Here is a 19329-nt window from a genome sequence, read left to right as displayed (position 1 = left end):
CCGAGCTGTAGTCGATGAACAGCATTCTCACATAGGTATTCCTCTTGTCCAGATGGGTTAGGGCAGTGTGCAGTGTGGTTGAGATTGCATCGTCTGTGGACCTATTTGGGCGGTAAGCAAATTGAAGTGGGTCTAGGGTGTCAGGTAGGGTGGAGCTGATATGGTCCTTGACTAGTCTCTCAAAGCACTTCATGATGACAGAAGTGAGTGCTACGGGGCGGTAGTCGTTTAGCTCAGTTACCTTAGCTTTCTTGGGAACAGGAACAATGGTGGCCCTCTTGAAACATCTGGGAACAACAGACTCGGATAGGGATTGATTGAATATGTCCGTAAACACACCAGCCAGCTGGTCTGCGCATGCTCTGAGGGCGCGGCTGGGGATGCCGTCTGGGCCTGCAGCCTTGCGAGGGTTGACACGTTTAAATGTTTTCCTCACGTCGGCTGCAGTGAAGGAAAGTCCGCATGTTTTAGTTGCGGGCAGTGTCAGTGGCACTGTATTGTCCTCAAAGCGGGCAAAAAAGTTATTTAGTCTGCCTGGGAGCAAGACATCCTGGTCCGTGACGGTGCTGGTATTCTTTTTGTAACCCGTGATTGACTGTAGACCCTGCCACATACCTCTTGTGTCTGAGACGTTGAATTGAGATTCTACTTTGTCTCTATACTGACGCTTAGCTTGTTTGATTGCCTTGCGGAGGGGAAAGTTACACTGTTTGTATTCGGTCATGTTTCCAGTCACCTTGCCCTGATTAAAAGCAGTGGTTCGCGCTTTCAGTTTCACGCGAATGCTGCCAACAATCCACGGTTTCTGGTTTGGGAATGTTTTAATCGTTGCTATGGGAACGACATCTTCAACGCACGTTCTAATAAACTCGCACACCGAATCAGCGTATTCGTCAATGTTGTCGTCTGACGCAATACGGAACATATCCCAGTCCATGTGATGGAAGCAGTCTTGGAGTGTGGAATCAGATTGGTCGGACCAGCGTTGAACAGACCTCAGCGCGGGAGCTTCTTGTTTTAGTTTCTGTCTGTAGGCAGGGATCAACAAAATGGAGTCGTGGTCAGCTTTTCCGAAAGGAGGGCGGAGCAGGGCCTTATATGCATCGCAGAAGTTGGAATAGCAATGATCCAAGGTTTTTCCAGCCCTGGTTGCGCAATCGATATGTTGATAAAATTTAGGGAGTCTTGTTTTCAGATTAGCCTTGTTAAAATCCCCAGCTACAATGAATGCAGCCTCCGGATATATGGATTCCAGTTTGCAAAGTGTCAAATAAAGTTCATTCAGAGCCATCGATGTGTCTGCTTGGGGGGAATATATACGGCTGTGATTATAATCAAAAATAATTCCCTTGGTAGATAATGCGGTCTACATTTGATTGTGAGGAATTCTAAATCAGGTGAACAGAAGGACTTGAGTTCCTGTATGTTGTTTTGGCCAGTGAGCCATGTTTCCATGAAGCAAAGAATGTTACAGTCTCTGATGTCCCTCTGGAATGCTACCCTTGCTCGGATTTCATCAACCTTGTTGTCAAGAGACTGGACATTGGCGAGGAGAATGCTAGGGAGTGGTGCACGATGTGCCCATCTCCGGAGTCTGACCAGAAGAACGCTTCGTTTTCCCCTTTTTCGAAGTCGTTTTTTGGGGTCGCCGGCTGGGATCCATTCCGTTGTCCTGGGTGAAAGGCAGAACACAGGGTCCGCTTCGCGAAAGTCATATTCTTGGTCGTACTGATGGTGAGTTGACGCTGCTCTTATGTTCAGTAGTTCTTCTCAACTGTATGCAATGAAACCTAAGATGACCTGGGGTACCAAAGTAAGAAATAACACGCAAAAAAAACAAAAAACTGCATAGTTTCCTAGGAACACGAAGCGAGGCAGCCATCTCTGTCGGCACCGGAAACTGGCTTTGTTGAAGGCTGTCAATCACTCGCGTATCTGAACCAGATGGTAGGCATTTTGAAGGTCCACGTTGGAAAATATGTTGGCCCCCTGGAGAGGTTCAAACACTGAGGAGAGGAGAGGTAGGGGGTAATGATTCTTGACAGTAATGTCATTAAGTCCCCTGTCGCCAATGCACGGACGCAGGGTCTGCGCCGGCAGGAGATGCATACGGACGGCCCCAGTGACAGACAGAGAATACAATTGACCCCGAGGTGGTGTAATGCCTGGTAGAAGATCAACGGCACAATCATAAGGACGGTGCAGGGGAAGTCAGGGGAAGGGAAGTAGCACGTGCCTTACTTCCAGGAGGTCATGGTATTCTGTGGGGATAGCCGAGACATCCACAGTCTTGCTAACATCCTGAAGAAGATGACTTGAGGAAGGTTGTGCTGCTTGAAGGCAGTGGGAATGGCAAAACGGGCTCCAACCCAGGATGGGGCTTGTGGTCCAATTAATCATCGGATTGTGCTTTTGAAGCCAGGAAAATCCCAAAACAACCGGAACATGGGGAGATGCAATGAGGAGGAGCTGTGTTGTCTCACTGTGGTTACCAGAATCCCGAAAATTGAACGGGCACAGTACTATGGGTGACTTCCCCTATAGAGCGGCCATCCAGCGCCCTAGCATCCATGGGCACAGAGAGAGGCTTTAGTGGAAATAGCAAGCTCTGAAGCTATCGTGGCATCCATAAGATTTTCATCAGCCCCAGAGTCAATGAGCACTCGGAGAGACTTAGATTGGTCGCCCCACAGCACAAGAGCAAAAAGTGGTGTGAGGGTGATGGGAATTAGGGATCTCACAGTCTGACTCACCATAGTGCTGGTACCCACTAGAGACAAGGGTTTCCTAATAGGTAGCTATAAAATGTCCTGCCCCTCCACAGTACAGACAACAGTTATTATTCGTCCTCCATATGCGTTCCCAAACTGATAGCCTAGTTCTTCCCAACTACATAGGCTCAGGAGTATCCAACTCACCCGTCGGAGATTCACGAGAGGGATTGGGTGGCTTCGATTCCTCTCGGAAGAACTGGCTTTGGAAATTTACGGATTCCAGAGGGGGGGAACGCGCCATATTGGAGGCACGAGTATGCCCAAGACCAGACCTCCTCTCACTCTTGCGTTCTCTTAGGCATCCATCAATTTGAATAGTTAAGGGTAACGATAAGGGAGTCGAGGTCCACTGGTAGTTCCCGAGCATCTAGCTCATCCTTAACCTCATAGTCCGCCCCATCCCGCATGCGGTATCGTTACTACAGCCTCAAGCTCATTACCATAACGCAACGTTAGCGATTTCTAAAAATCGCAAATGAAATGAAATAAATATGCCTGCTCTCAAGCTTATCCTTTTCTTAACAATCCTGTCGTCTCAGATTTTCAAAATATGCTTTAGAACCAGAGAAAAACTATAATTTGTGTAAGAGTGGTGATAGCTAGCTTAGCATTTAGCGTTAGCATTTAGCACGCAACATATTCACAAAAACCAGCAAAGGAATCAAATAAAATAATTTACCTTTGAAGAACTTCAGATGTTTCAATGAGGAGACTCTCAGTTACATAGCAGATGTCCAGTTTTTCCTGAAAGATTCTTGTGTAGGACACATCGTTCCGTTTTGTTACTATGCATATGGCTACCGAAACTAACCGAAAATTCAGTCACCTACACGTCAAACTTTTTTCCGAATTAACTCCATAATATCGACTGAAACATGGAAAACGTTGTTTGAATCAATCCTCAAGGTGTTTTGTCATATATCTCTTCATTGAAATGCCGTTCCTGGAAGCCTGCATTCTTCTCTGATTCGGATGGAAAAATACTGGTAGCTGACTTTTGCGCACCAATTTCCACACAGACACCGTGCGGGACACTTGGCAATTGTAGTCTCTTATGGTCAATCTTCCAATGATATGCCTACAAATACGTCACAATGCTGCAGACACCTTGGGGAAACGATAGAAAGTGTCCGTTCATTCCTGTCGCATTCACAGCCATATAAGGCGATCATGGAAAACGTAGCTTCAGAAATCCTGTTCATTTCCTGGTCGCTCAAACATCTTGGTTTTGCCTGAAGCTTTTGTTATAAGGCACTCACAGTGAAAATCTTTGCAGTCCTGGAAACGTCAGAGTGTCTTCTTTCCAAAACTATCAATTCCAAGCAGTTTACATTGGTGCCTTACATTCAGAAGTTCCAAAACATCCTTTGATTTTGCAAAGAGCCACATCAATTTACAGGAATACTTATAATAAACATTGCTAAAAGATACAACTTATGCATGGAATTTTAGATGCACTTATCCTTAATGCAACCGCTGTGTCCGATTAAAAAAAAAAAAACTTTACGGAAAAAGCAAACCATGCAATAATCTGAGTCGGCGCTCAGAGCCCAATCAAGACACAAATATATCTGCCATATTATGCAGTCAACAAAAGTCAGAAATCGCATTATAAATCTTCACTTACCTTTGCTGATCTTCGTCAGAATGCACTCCCAGGATTCCCACAAGAAATGTTTGTTTTGTTCGGTAATGTCCGTCATTTATGTCCAAATAGTTACTTTTGTTAGCGCGTTTGGTTAACAAATCCAAAGTCACGAAGCGTGTTCACTAAAAGCAGAAGAAATGTCAAAAAGTTCCGTAACAGTGAGTAGAAACATGTCAAAAGATGTATTGAATCAATCTTTAGGATGTTGTTAACATAAATCTTCAATAACGTTCCAACCGGAGAATTCCATTGTCTTCAGAAGTGTGATGGAACAGAGCTCCTTCTCATGTGAACGAGCATGGTCAGCTCATGGCAGATCTTACTCATTCCCTTCTCCTTCGGCCCCATTTCACAGTAGAAGCATCAGACAAGGTTCTAAATACTGTTGACATCTAGTGGAAGCCTTAGGAAGTGCAACATTACCAATATCCCACTGTATCTTCAATAGGATAGAATAGCATTGACCACTTCCTGGTTGGATTTTTTCTCAGGATTTTGCCTGCCATATGAGTTCTTTTATACTCACAGACATCAGTCAAACAGTTCTAGAAACTTTGGAATGTTTTTTATTCAGAACTACTAATCATATGCATATTCTAGATTTTATGGATTTGTAGCAGGCCGTTTACTCTGGGCATGCTTTTCATCCTGACGTGAAAATACTGCACCCTACCCTAAAGAAGTTAAGGGCTATTTGGCCAAGAAGCAGAGTGATGGAGTTCTACAGCAGATGACCTGGCCTCCACAATCACCCACCTCAACCCAACTGAGATGGTTTGGGATGAGTTGGACCGCAGAGTGAAGGAAAAGCAGCCAACAAGTGCTCAGCATATGTCCTTCAAGATTGTTGGAAAAGCATTCCAGGTGAAGCTGGTTGAGACAATGCCAAGAGTGTGCAGAGCTGTCAAAGGCAAACGGTGGCTAATCAAATATTTTTTTATTTGTTCAATACTTTTTTTGGTTACTACATGATTCCATATGTGTTATTTCATAGTTTTTATGTCTTCACTATTATTCTACAACGTAGAAAATAGTAAAATAAAGAAAAACCTTTGAATGAGTAGATGTGTCCAAACTTTTGACTGACAAAAAATCTTGCATATCTTAATTTATTTCCACAATTAACAAATATTATGCATAATAATTATTATCTATAACCAGGATTGCCATTACACAAATTACATTTTTGGCAACCAACTGTTATTTTGGCAAACAATTATTGAGATTCATCCTATATTGTCCCTAAAGTCATTACCCCAGAGCAACAGATGTGGGATACACACATGCGCACACACACTCACACACACTCCCCACCCTGCCCCCACAAACAACCACAAGCTCAGATGTTCAATAGTTGTTCCTTCCCCGAGAACAACTCAAGAAAATACTTGAGGATGCATTAAATGTTTTATTACACACAACATTTTTCTGATTCATAAAATATTGAATCAGCCGTCTTCTTCAAAAGAAGGGGATGATGACACAATCTTTGAAAGAGGCAGGGTAGACCTATCTGATTGCATTGGTCCTCAACTCGTGACCCCAAAACTTCATTCAGGATAAATGGAGTTAATTCTGAGGGATTCATTCCCATAGAAATGTACCTGGCTGAAAGGTGAGCCACTTTCGTGGTACTGGTTATTCTGAGTTGAACTCGGAGTTGGCCAAAGTTACCTTGCTAACTCCTCAAACCTGATTCATAGTATAGGGCTCAGGAGTGTTTTGCTTTTGTGTTCTGTGTCTTAGCAATCAGAGGGCATATATTTTTCCTGATGTGGTGGGTGGATATGTCGTGTTTGTGGGGCATCTCTTATCAACAACAGTCCTTTTCTCTTCTCTCTCGGGGAGTATAGGTTGTTTTTCTGAGTGGTTTTAAAAGAGGGAGTTTCTTTCTCTCCCATTCCTGGAGAAGGTCAGCTTCACGCCACTATATATCTCAAGGTTGTTTTTCTGAGTGGTTTTAAGAGGGAGTTTCTTTCTCTCCCATTCCTGGAGAAGGTCAGCTGCACGCCACTATATATCTCAAGGTTGTTTTTTGTTGTTGTTTGCTTATTGCACATGTAAAAAGGAGAGAGCTTTTCTGAAGCCCAGCGAGCAAAAATGTGAAATCATACTAGATGTTGCATTATTTTTGAAAATAGCTTGTCTGTTTGACTTATTTTCCAAGTATTTCACCTTTTTTGTGGGTTCGTTCTGTGTTTATTTTCTGTACACTACTGTATGTTAAGAATTGTCCCAAGAGAAAGGGTCAGGGCCATAGTAATGCTACAGCTCTACTGCAAATTCACAATTGAGAAGAGTCTTTTACTCTATAGAACAACGTATAATTGAAAATTAGTCAGTCAGTTGGTCTGTCTGTCTGTCATTTTTTAGGTAATGTAGTATTTCTGTGTGCCAATCCTTAGAACTAATTAGAAATACTAAGACACATGCCATTGTGGCTGGTCAACTCAATTACATTCCCTAAAACTGCACTGTAGCACTGCCATTATTCTGCTCTTTCAGTGAGTAACATGTGATATTCAAAGAGTAGGGACAGGGCTTTGAACATCACATGTTCAACACTAAGAAATGATCATCATAGTGATAGGAGTACCTGGGCAATAGAGAGGGATGAAATGGAGGGATAAACAGGAGACATGAGATCACACAATAAATATCACTTATCATGAATCCATCCTGGCTTGCATCAGCCCAGATGTGTTATGCAGGTGAATGAGGACCCAAAAGCGACTTGGCGAAAACAGAGTTTTTAATCCAGTAAAGTTACTTTACAAACAAAAGGCATAATACTACTCGTAATGACGAGAACAGACTGGAGACTTGATCAAGAACTGCAGGTTGCCTCGGGAAGGCACTTGAACGTAGCAGACTCAGACACCTGCTCACCACGCAGCATCTGAGGGAAACACGACACGACAGGGCAATACATAGACACAGCACGGTGAACAATAGACAAGGATCCGACAGGACAGGAACGGAAAACAAGGGAAGAAATAGGGACTCTAATCAGGGGAAAAGATAAGGAACAGGTGTGGGAAGACTAAATGATTGATTAGGGGAATAGGAACAGCTGGGAGCAGGAACGGAACGATAGAGAGAAGAGAGAGAGGAAGGGAGAGAGAAAAAGGGGAACGAACCTAAAAAGACCAGCAGGGGGAAAACGAACAGAAGGAAAAGCAAAATGACAAGATAATATAAGACAAAACATGACAGTACCCCCCCACTCACCGAGCGCCTCCTGGCGCTCTAGAGGAGGAACACTGGCGGCAACGGAGGAAATCATAGATCACAAACGGTCCAGCACGTCCCGAGAAAGAACCCAACTCCTCTCCTCAGGACCGTAACGGAAAAAACGAAAAAAAAGGGAAACTAGGGTACTACTCAAAAAAAAAAAAAAATGAGACACGGGTAGAGAACTGAAAGCTTTAGAGCAAACAGGACCAAACAGGCCAGGAGAGTAACAACTAGGGACAGACTGAGACACAGCAAGGGCAGGAACAAGAACAGGAGAGATGCGATGGCAGGGAACAGACTGAGACCCAGCAAGATCAGGAGCAGAAGCAGAAAAAAAATTACCAGACTTCTTCTGCGCGCAGTCTGAACACGCAGCCACGAAACGGCGCGTGTCACGCTCCTGAGTAGGCCACCAAAACCGCTGGCGAATAGAAGCAAGCGTACCCCGAACGCCGGGATGGCCAGCTAACTTGGCAGAGTGAGCCCACTGAAGAACAGCCAGACGAGTAGAAACAGGAACGAAAAGAAGGTTACTAGGACAAGCGCGCGGCGACGCAGTGTGCGTGAGTGCTTGCTTAACCTGTCTCTCAATTCCCCAGACAGTCAACCCGACAACATGCCCAACAGGAAGGATCCCCTCGGGATCGGTAGAAGCCACAGAAGAACTAAAGAGACGGGATAAAGCATGAGGCTTGGTGTTCTTAGTACCCGGGCAATAAGAAATAACGAACTCGAAACGAGCGAAAAACAACGCCCAACGAGCATGACGCGCATTCAGTCGTTTGGCATAACGGATGTACTCAAAATTCTTTTGGTCAGTCCAAACGACAAAAGGAACGGTCGCCCCCTCCAACCACTGCCGCCATTCGCCTAGGGCCAAACGGATGGCGAGCAGCTCGCGGCTAGCCACATCATAGTTACGTTCCGACGGTGACAGGCGATGAGAAAAATACGCACAAGGGTGGACCCCATCGTCAGTATCGGAGCGCTGGGACAGAATGGCTCCCACGCCCACCCCCGACGCGTCAACCTCAACAATAAACGGTTTAGTGACGTCAGGTGCAACAAGGATAGGAGCGGATGCAAAACGCTTCTTGAAGAGAACAGGACAACAATCATACGACCGGTGAGGAGGAAGGGAGTTGGTTCTGGACCGACTGAAGACCGTGCGCAGACCATGATACTCCTCCGGAACTCCTGTCAAATCACCAGGTTCCTCCTGAGAAGAGGGGACAGAACAAACAGGAGAAATAGCAGACATTAAACACTTCACATGACAAGAGACGTTCCAGGAAAGGATAGAATTACTAGACCAATCAAAAGAAGGATTATGACACACTAGCCAGGGATGACCCAAAACAACAGGTGTAAAAGGTGAACAAAAAATCAAAAAAGAAATGGTCTCACTATGGTTACCAGATACAGTGAGGGTTAAAGGTAGTGTTTCATATAATATACTGGGGAGAGAACTACCATCCAAGGCAAACATGACCGTGGGCTCCCCTAACTGTCTGAGAGGAATGTCATGTTCCCGCGCCCAGGCTTCGTCCATAAAACAGCCCTCTGCCCCAGAGTCTATTAATGCACTGCAGGAAGCTGCCGATCCGGTCCAGCGTAGATGGACCGGTAAGGTAGTACATGTACTTGACGGAGAGGACCGTCTAGTAGCGCTTATCAGTCGCCCTCCGCTTACTGATGAGCTCTGGCCTTTAACTGGACATGAAATGACAAAATGACCAGCGGAACCGCAATAGACACAGAGGCGGTTGGTGATTCTCCGTTCCCTCTCCTTAGTCGAGATGCGAATACCCCCAGCTGCATGGGCTCAACACCTGAGTCAGTGGGGAAAGACGGTAGTGTCGGAGAGAGGGGAGACACAGTTAACGCGAGCTCTCTTCTATGAGCTCGGTGACGAAGATCTACCCGTCGTTCAATGCGAATAGCGAGTTCAATCAAAGAATCCACGCTGGATGGAACCTCCCGAGAGAGAATCTCATCCTTAACCTTAGCGTGGAGTCCCTCCAGAAAACGAGCGAGCAACGCCTGCTCGTTCCAGTTACTGGAGGCAGCAAGAGTGCGAAACTCTATAGAGTAATCCGTTATGGATCGATTACCTTGACATAGGGAAGACAGGGACCAGGAAGCTTCTTTCCCAAAAACTGAGCGATCAAAAACCCTTATCATCTCCTCTTTAAAGTTCAGATAATTGTTAGTACACTCAGCGCTTGCCTCCCAGATAGCTGTGCCCCACTGCCGAGCCCGACCAGTAAGGAGTGATATGACGTAGGCAATCCGAGCTCTCTCTCTTGAGTATGTGTTGGGTTGGAGAGAGAACACTATATCACACTGGGTGAGAAAGGAGCGGCACTCAGTGGGCTGCCCAGAATAACATGGTGGGTTATTAACCCTAGGTTCCGGAGGCTCGGAAGAACCGGAAGTAGCTGGTGACACGAGACGAAGACTCTGATACTGTCCTGAGAGGTCGGAGACCTGAGCGGCCAGGGTCTCAACGGCATGTCGAGCAGCAGACAATTCCTGCTCGTGTCTGCCGAGCATCGCTCCCTGGAACTCGAGAGTAGAGTAGAGAGAATCCATAGTCGCTGGGTCCATTCTTGGTCGGATCCTTCTGTTATGCAGGTGAATGAGGACCCAAAAGCGACTTGGCGAAAACAGAGTTTTTAATCCAGTAAAGTTACTTTACAAACAAAAGGCATAATACTACTCGTAATGACGAGAACAGACTGGAGACTTGATCAAGAACTGCAGGTTGCCTCGGGAAGGCACTTGAACGTAGCAGACTCAGACACCTGCTCACCACGCAGCATCTGAGGGAAACACGACACGACAGGGCAATACATAGACACAGCACGGTGAACAATAGACAAGGATCCGACAGGACAGGAACGGAAAACAAGGGAAGAAATAGGGACTCTAATCAGGGGAAAAGATAAGGAACAGGTGTGGGAAGACTAAATGATTGATTAGGGGAATAGGAACAGCTGGGAGCAGGAACGGAACGATAGAGAGAAGAGAGAGAGGAAGGGAGAGAGAAAAAGGGGAACGAACCTAAAAAGACCAGCAGGGGGAAAACGAACAGAAGGAAAAGCAAAATGACAAGATAATATAAGACAAAACATGACAAGATGTCCCTGTCTGGCACAACCACTTATGTCCCACAGGACATATGACTAACTGAACCAGTCGAGAAATAGGCTAGAAAACACTCCTTAAATGTTTCCTTTAGGGCTTTTCACAAGATTGCAGCGAAAGAAGTAGAAAATAATCAACAGCTTGCAGTCTAAAATATGTAAATTAGCAACGCTGGCCAACCATTTACTGGGTTTGCCTTCAGTATCTACAAGCAGTCGCCTTAACAATATTGCATAACAACGTCTTATGCAGAACCTTGAATAACAATATTTAATGCAGAATGAACTGATCAAAAGTAGAAATTGGAATCTAATATTTTTTTGATGTAATATATTCACACATTTGGTGGTTCAGGTACTGCATCACAAACAATTTGAACTACTTCATTTGAGATATCTCATCCTAGTAAATGTGAAAGCTAGCAACACTACAAAAAGGCTGCTGTGAATTACTTTTCACCATGCCCCTCTGCATTATCCACAAAACATCTCTGTTGCTGAGGACCTAATTAGCATATCTCTCCAATGGCCGCCAATGCCACCATTCATTAATAATACAACCATCCATCCTAGTGAGTGCATTAACATGTTCACAGCGAGCTACCACCAACACACACAGCCATAATATATCTGTAATTACTCCATACTGTCCCTGGAAAACTCCCGCCTCGTCGCCATGACATTGATTACCAGGAAATCGAAACTACATTTATAGTCAATAGACGAAGAGCGGCCTGGTATGAGAGTAATGTATTCATCAGCTGGACGGGGGATTGTTCCGACATGTTCTTAACACATTGAAACAACTACAGTACATCTCCTTCCACATGTTATAGGGTGGTGTTCTTTTGATTTGTCACTGCAGAAATACAAAGGCAAAGACAACAACAAGCACTGAAACGACACCCAGTATACAGTAGGTAGCAGAAATGCATTAAAAAATAAATACAGTACCAAACTGTAACCCACATGGCTTGTCAGACCCACCTCACTATGCTGCAATCATAAATCCATTACTACAGCATCACCCCATGTACAGAGCAGATGTCCTTCAGAGAGAGCTGAAATGATGGAACATCCTATAATGTATGGCTGCTATATGACCCTCCTTGAGCCCCCCTTGCAGCCTCAGTCACATTGGCTGTCAGGGTGCATGGAGCTCATTTAGCCTTACAATGAATGGCTGTCCAGAGTGCAGATGACCAATTAGTGTCCATGGGGTTGTTTGAGAGATGGATGCCTCCTCAGTGAGCTGTTTAGTTCTCCTGCTCTGCTTCTCTGATTCTCCTGCTTGTGTGCTCACACACACAAGCCCACACACAAGCACATGCAAACACATACAGACTTACCTGTGGAGGACAGTCATTACTTTAGCAAGCCCTGGAGTGACACTCTCTCTATCCAGGTGGGGATTACTAACCTACAGAGGAGTCTGTGGGAGGAGAGAGGAACAGATATAGAGATGAAGAGCAAGAGGAGAGAGCATCAAAGAAACATAGTGGGTCTGTTGACCTGGAGCGAATAGCAGGGATAAAGGGGGTGTTAAGGGTCTGAGGTAAGATCGAGGGAGAGTGCTCTCCAGCGGCTAAGCCTGGTACATGAAAAGTACAACCACAAACAACTCATCAACCCAATAAAGGAAGGGGAACAAAGCATGTATTAAGTATCAAGTGTCGCTCTTACCCAACCAAAGCCATAGTTTTTGATAGGGTAATGGTTAGCGTGCTATAGCTTCGGGATTATGAAGTGTTGTTAACATGAGAGCGAAACCTGGGTTTTACAGGGGTGGTCTCTATTACAGAGGCAGGAAACCCCAGCGGACAGTTTTATCTCTTTGCCATGCAGTCTGCCTGTGACAAGCTTTGGCACCAGACAAGGAACAGACAGACAGCAGCCTGCTGGACAGGAGAATCCTCCATGGTCCCTTGCAGCTTATCACTCCTCTGGCTTCTGGCCCTCCCTACTGCATTTTAACAACAGCCACGTCTTCTTCTTCTCCTTTTTCTCTTTACTTCTCCTTCCTCTAATCTTACACATCCATCTTATTGCTGCCAAAGAGCTGGTGGTCCAAGAGGAGAAGGGCATCCTTCCCTACATTGCACCCCTTTTTTATCATCTCTATCAGGGATACATGGAGCTCTCTCTTTCTCTGTTCTGTCACCAGAGCCCTATAGAGGAAGCCCCTCCTCCCTCCCTCCTCTCTTCCCCTCCTCCAAAGGCCCTCTCCTCTCTGGAGGAGCCATCAGTCGTTTTAATCTGGAGAGATAGGAGCCGGGGATCTATAAGAGGGAGATCGAATGATGCAGATTTCAGTGAGAAGGACTCGGGACAAAGATAAAACGGAAACACAGGCTCTTTCCCATCAACCTTGGGCTCTGTAACCAAACAATAAAGTGTGAGGAACAAACATGTCATATGGCGAGTGATAAGGCGTTCTACCGCTGTAATCCGACCCAGGGATGTCTTTACGTTCCAGGAGGCATCAGAGGAGAGGAAATGGGACGTTGGGGGCAAGTTTTTGGAATGATAGATTTGGATTGGTTGGAAGTTCGTGATTTAGGGGTCATGTGATACAGCCAGATATATTTCATACATTGAGCAGTGTAATACCACAATGGAGTGTATCATGCATGATGATGTAATAGCCCAAGCCTATGTATCTTGTGAGAATGATAAATATTTTCCCTCTATTTCTCTGTCTCCCTTACTGTTTGCAGTAAGAAAAATTGAGCTGGTTCTTTGGCAGAATGTAAAATACTGTGCATAATGAACTACCAAAATAAATCAGCAACCTTCACTTTTATCTCCACTTCCCTTGAGGGACTATGCAAACTGTGGTTATGGTCATTCCAGTCCTGCTGGCATAGTGACATGACGGTCACCACAAGAAAACATCATGACATTCCCACTGACCTTTTATTTGGTTGGTGTACCCCCCAGTTGTCATGACAGCACTATAAAAACTGAAAGATTTATCTAATTATATGTAAAAGAGCAATGTGTTTAAATTTTTCCAGTATTGTTAGTGTGAGTTTCTGTTTCAACTTGAGTTGTAACGTGTTTGTGTTGCAATGAACACGCGTTCATGGTTTCGACGAGACCCACACTCCTATCAAGTTTGAAGCATATCTAATTCCCTAAATGAGCAGTAAAGATATAAAAATGACCTGTACCTATCACTAAATACAACAAAAAAAGGTTTAGCACAGAAACAAATGATTCACTTGATGATTAAAATCAACTGTTTAAAGCATCTTTAAAAATCCAAGAATAGTAAATTAGTCCAGTTGAATAACATTAGACTGCACCAGGGCTAGGCTGTGACTTCTCTGTCAATATAAACAGTAAATGATTGCCCCTTGAGGGTTGATGACGCATGCAAATGGGTTGATGGCCTTGACTACCTAGCAAATGATGCACAATTACAGTGTTTGATTGCCACACGATACAGTAAACAATAAAAATATCTTATTAAAAGATAATATACTTGCAAAGACATAAATTACATGCTTGTATAATCAACAGCTTGGAGCTCAATACACTCATTACTAAGATATCTTCCAGTATAAAATGTTAATCTCTTCCCTTAAAACTTCTAGAAGAATTGATTGATGCCATCTTGTATTATGCTCTACAATAGCCAATCCCATTTAGGATCTTGAAAAGCAACTACATTAGAGTAGAAGAGAAAAAGCAGTCTCGAGATGATGTCTTGCTGCCAACACACAATACAACACATAATGTGTTCTTGAATTAGGGAATAGCTGAAAGAAAAACAGTTGAAGGATGCAGATTGTCTTTCAATGTGTTCATCCATTCCTTCTCAGCTTGAACGGTTGTTCAGGGTAGATTTTAGTTGTGCTGAATGGGCTAAATTGTCCCTTGTGTGTGTGTGTGAATATGGAGCAACAGTGCACATACAGTAGTCAACACTACAGTCTGCATCTCTATAGAAATGGGAGGCTGATTTGTGATGCTGTGTGTCGGCAAGTAGACAACAGCATTACAACTAATGGAGGTAATAGCGCTTTGGTAAGGGTCTTTCCTCTATATAATCGTTGGAATCAGTTCAACCAAACCTGCAAGGCCATACCAGTAGAAAAACATTATTGGTATATGGTACGCATTGTACATTTAGGATTCAAACACTCGAAAAGACAATGTTTACAAAGTGAAATACAAAGAAACACAATGAGTGAGTTTGCTGCACAGGAAGAATGTTGTATGGTTAATTAAGATTGAACAGAGCCCTCAGTCATAAATAGTTAAACATGAAGTCCCCATTCCTGTGATAATCAAATATGCTTTTACTTCAATAAAATGGTGTTGATTGTGCATCTAAATGTGATGGTCTGTGCTGTCAGTAACAGGGAGAGCAGCCAGTAATAATAATAAACTAACTTTGACAGATTTAAACGAATAGCTGACAATTTAAACAGCTTTTAAATATGAAACATTCATGTTATCCAATAATGCCACGGTTTCGCCACGGTTACAGATGCATATATGAAAGGGGATACAAAAGCAATTTTTTGATTACATCAGAATTCTTGATACAGGGAAGAAAATGATGCCAAGGACTTATCGCTGTGAAACTTAGACTTTCAAAGCCGCAAAATAAAAATCACACTGATATCTAAGTTTGAACGCTGCATAGCAGGAACATTCTAATCTTACAGACATTGCAATCTCAGCTCTCTCTTTTCATCATTATGTAGTAACAAAAAGTAAATACGCAGTAAGAAATACATAGGAACAATTTAATCTTACATTTACTTACTAGGAACCAAGCAGGTAAGTACTGTATACTAAATTAGACAGAAATATGCATTGAGCTTGGCTACAGTTGTATCATAGTCATCAGCTGCTCCGGTATCTTGCAGTGTGTCAAATATATCATACACATCTGACCCTGCATAGTGCAACAGTAATGCCCTTCTCTGTGTGTTATCTGCGATGTCTAATGCCACTAGACAATTGTTTAATCTATTTTTTTCCCACCTCAAGCGATTGAGCTGGGTTCTGTGTGCACATCAAACATCAGAAATTTCGGTAAACTAGCCATTGTGGAATTGTACCGTAATGTACGATGTTAGCCAGCTGATTCCGACGTTAGCTAAGCTGTTGTTGCTATCTGCGTTTACTCACATGCAGTAGGCACGTAGTTTGTCTTGTAAATTGCCTTCTTCACTTGTGCGTTTCACTCGTTGCCAATTGTAACGTCCCACTGTTTAGATTGCTTATGTTGATAAGAACTGAGATTGGGGCATTTGTATACTTTAGTTTAACTTTACTCAGAAGTATGCTGGCATTACATAGTTCACATGGCATACTACTCCCACTGTCTGGCTACTGTAAAACATGGAACTGAATTCCACAGTACTAATACATGGACTAGATTATGGCATAATGTTCACTACATTACAGCGCCAATAATGCTAGTGAGAGGTAGAGAAGGTAGAAAAAGGGGCCAAAACACAAAACGTTCCTGGCACTAGAAGTTTCCTTCCTTCCCTTTCTGTTTACAACAGTAATCACAGGAAGAGGGCTGAGGGAACCACACACACACACACACACACACACACACACACACACACACACACACACACACACACACACACACACACACACACACACACACACACACACACACACACACACACACACACACACACACACACACACACACACACACACACACAGTGATTAGGACTGTATTGTGGGCCAGGCAGGTTACTCACCCTAGGAAGGACGTTAAAGAAAAGAAGGGGACCATCAGCATTCCAAACACACCCCAACCTTCACAACTCTCATACACAGGTGCCATGGCACTCACATGTGCTCTAACATGTAAAGTTACTTTTAGACCATTTTCAATTCATCAAATTGTATGAGTCACATGCGCCGAATACATTACCTTAAAATGCTTGCTGACGAGCCCTTCCCAACGATGCAGAGTTGAACAAATTATAATAAAAATAGTAAATCAACAGCTAGGGAAAGGGTCCATATAAGGGGATATCTCTACATGACACATTTTTTTATATTCTAGAGAATACAGACCATTTCCAATTAATATTTGGAGATTCCTTCATATGCACCTTATCCTGACAATGTGAATCCAGATGTGTCTTTTAAACATTACTCCATATCACACATAGACATTTCCTATAGCCAGATTTGGAGTCATTCGATATCCTGAGGTATGTGACATCCTATTTTCTGTCTTCATGTTGACAAATACTGACTGTATACAGTACATAGCATATCTGTATTTCTCAGCACATTCAAGATAGGAAGCTATATTGTCCAGATATGCATCTCTTGGCTGAGGTTCATATCCAGATCTTGACATGCTTTTTGATCTTTCATACACGTATACCTTTTGGATTCTATCTGGACATCATACATGGTGTGGTCGGATATGTAGGTATCCTGAGATAGGGTCATGTGGACATATGATGACAAATACCGATATTAGGCCTAGATACTATATGTTCTCAGCACATACAATGCATAATATGCTCTTGGCTGAGGTCCATATCAGGATCTTGATAAGCATTTTGATATGCTAAATCAGGACTATTTCTTATGCTTATTTAAGTTTTGAGGACATGCTCAATATTTTGACGAATAATAAATCCACATCATTCTTTCAGACACTTTATTTTCTGTATTCCCTCTGGATAAATGTGGTTGCAAACCTATAAACTAAAAGCACTGTAACTGGTAGCCTAGCAACAATAATCATGTAGTTTCTGCTGTTGATTTCCAAATGATTTTTTGTTTTTTTGGTGCCAAAAATACCAGCTGGGCACACTACATAATTTCAACGTGGATAATTGGGTAATATTTGGTTGAGACCTTGATCTTTGAGATTACAACCAATATTCACCCACTCAAAAAGACAGCCAAAAGTTAGTTGAATTTCCAATGTCTATCACTTTGGTTTCAACCATCTAAAAGCACAGCAAAGTTCAAATGGGAATACAATGTCAGACATTAAATGTATTTATAAAACAGATTGTGTTATCATTGTGCATCATCTAATAGCAGAACCAAATGACCTGGATTGCAGTTGAGATTACATTAAAAGTATATGCTACATGTGATCAATGCCGTTTGAGAGCCTGCACAGATTATTACAGCAATTGTGAAGATCTCCACAGACCTGGGATGACCTATTCATGCCATTTTGATCATTTTTGAGTAAGTATTTCACTGTAAGGTGTACCTGTTGTATTCAGCGCACGTGACAAATAAACATTGATTTGATTTGATTTTATGCTTCGGATGTGTTCCGTTAGTTGCTACGTTTTTAAGATAGCCTTAATTTTTGGCTATATACTGTATTACAAAAGTAATATTGAATTGTGTTTGGGTGACAATGCAACCAAATATCAACATTTAAAGGAGCTGTATCTGCTGCCTAGTCTGTTCCAACTTTTATTTTTGGTTAAGTTGGAGACATGAATCCAACGTATCATTTGGTAACTTGTCGACAAAGGTAATAGGCTATTTATTGTATTTCAAAAGTAATATAGATTTTTTACGGTTGTCAACGCAACCAAATATCAACATTTGAAGGAGAATTATATTCTGCTTAGATAGTTCCATCCGTGCCAATGATTTACAGTCGTTTAATTTACACTTTAATTTGTTTATCTACAAATTAATAATTAATATTTTGGATTCATATCTCCATTTCAAACAAAAACTTAAAATGCAGTTTAAATCAAGTTTGATTTGATGTAGTCTTATTCTTTAACTTAGATTTTTGGTTGAGATGAGACATGAATCCAATATATCAATTTGTCGACAAACTGGAATTAAGGGGAATTGCACCCAGGCTCTGCCACTGCATATAAGTCATTACTATATTAAAAACATAATGTTTTTGTCATAAACATCAACCTTATCCAAACCACAGGCTAGAAAAAGCACATTTTCATTTAACTGGTAGAATCGGGACGTTTCGACTTCCTTTGTATTCGTCTGCTCATTGTGAACCACAAAGTCCAGGATTCATAGTGAATGCAGATACCGCCCCACTAAGTATATGGGGTGTGCCCACAAACTTGGTGAAGGTAGGAAACAACATCTCCACTTCACTGACCGAAAAACACTGGGGCCTCACAATGGTGCATGCTCAACCCCCTACTGTACTCCCTGTTCACCCACGACTGCATGGTCATGCACGCCTCCAACTCAATCATCAAGTTTGCAGATGACACAACAGTAGTGGGCTTGATTACCAACAACGACGATACAGCCTACAGGGAGGATGTGAGGGGACTCAGAGTATGGTGTCAGGAAAACAACCTCTCACTCAACGTCAACACAACAAAGGAGATGATCGTGGACTTCAGGAAACAGCTGAGGGCACTCCCCCACCCCCTGACCCCACATCAAAAGACCAGCAGTGGAGAGGGTGTAAAGTTTTAAGTTCCTTGATGTGCACATCACAGACAAACTGAATTGGTCCACCCACATAGATAGCTTGGTGAAGAATGTGCAACAG

At 43.0% G+C, this 19329-nt stretch overlaps 1 long non-coding RNA gene across 1 annotated transcript; it reads right to left on the bottom strand.

Moving 5' to 3' along the window:
* Positions 1-10438: 10438 nt before the first annotated feature.
* On the bottom strand, positions 10439-16196 carry LOC124047997. The gene is made up of 3 exons (XR_006841155.1): positions 15957-16196; positions 12158-12240; positions 10439-10484 (listed from the first exon to the last, which is right to left on the bottom strand). It is a non-coding gene; the product is annotated as an uncharacterized LOC124047997 (long non-coding RNA).
* Positions 16197-19329: the final 3133 nt, after the last annotated feature.

The sequence above is a fragment of the Oncorhynchus gorbuscha genome, linkage group LG11, assembly GCF_021184085.1.
Source record: "Oncorhynchus gorbuscha isolate QuinsamMale2020 ecotype Even-year linkage group LG11, OgorEven_v1.0, whole genome shotgun sequence".
Taxonomy (NCBI): domain Eukaryota; kingdom Metazoa; phylum Chordata; class Actinopteri; order Salmoniformes; family Salmonidae; genus Oncorhynchus; species Oncorhynchus gorbuscha.
Note: the sequence above shows the minus strand (reverse complement) of the source record. Positions and strands in the feature narration are given on the sequence as shown.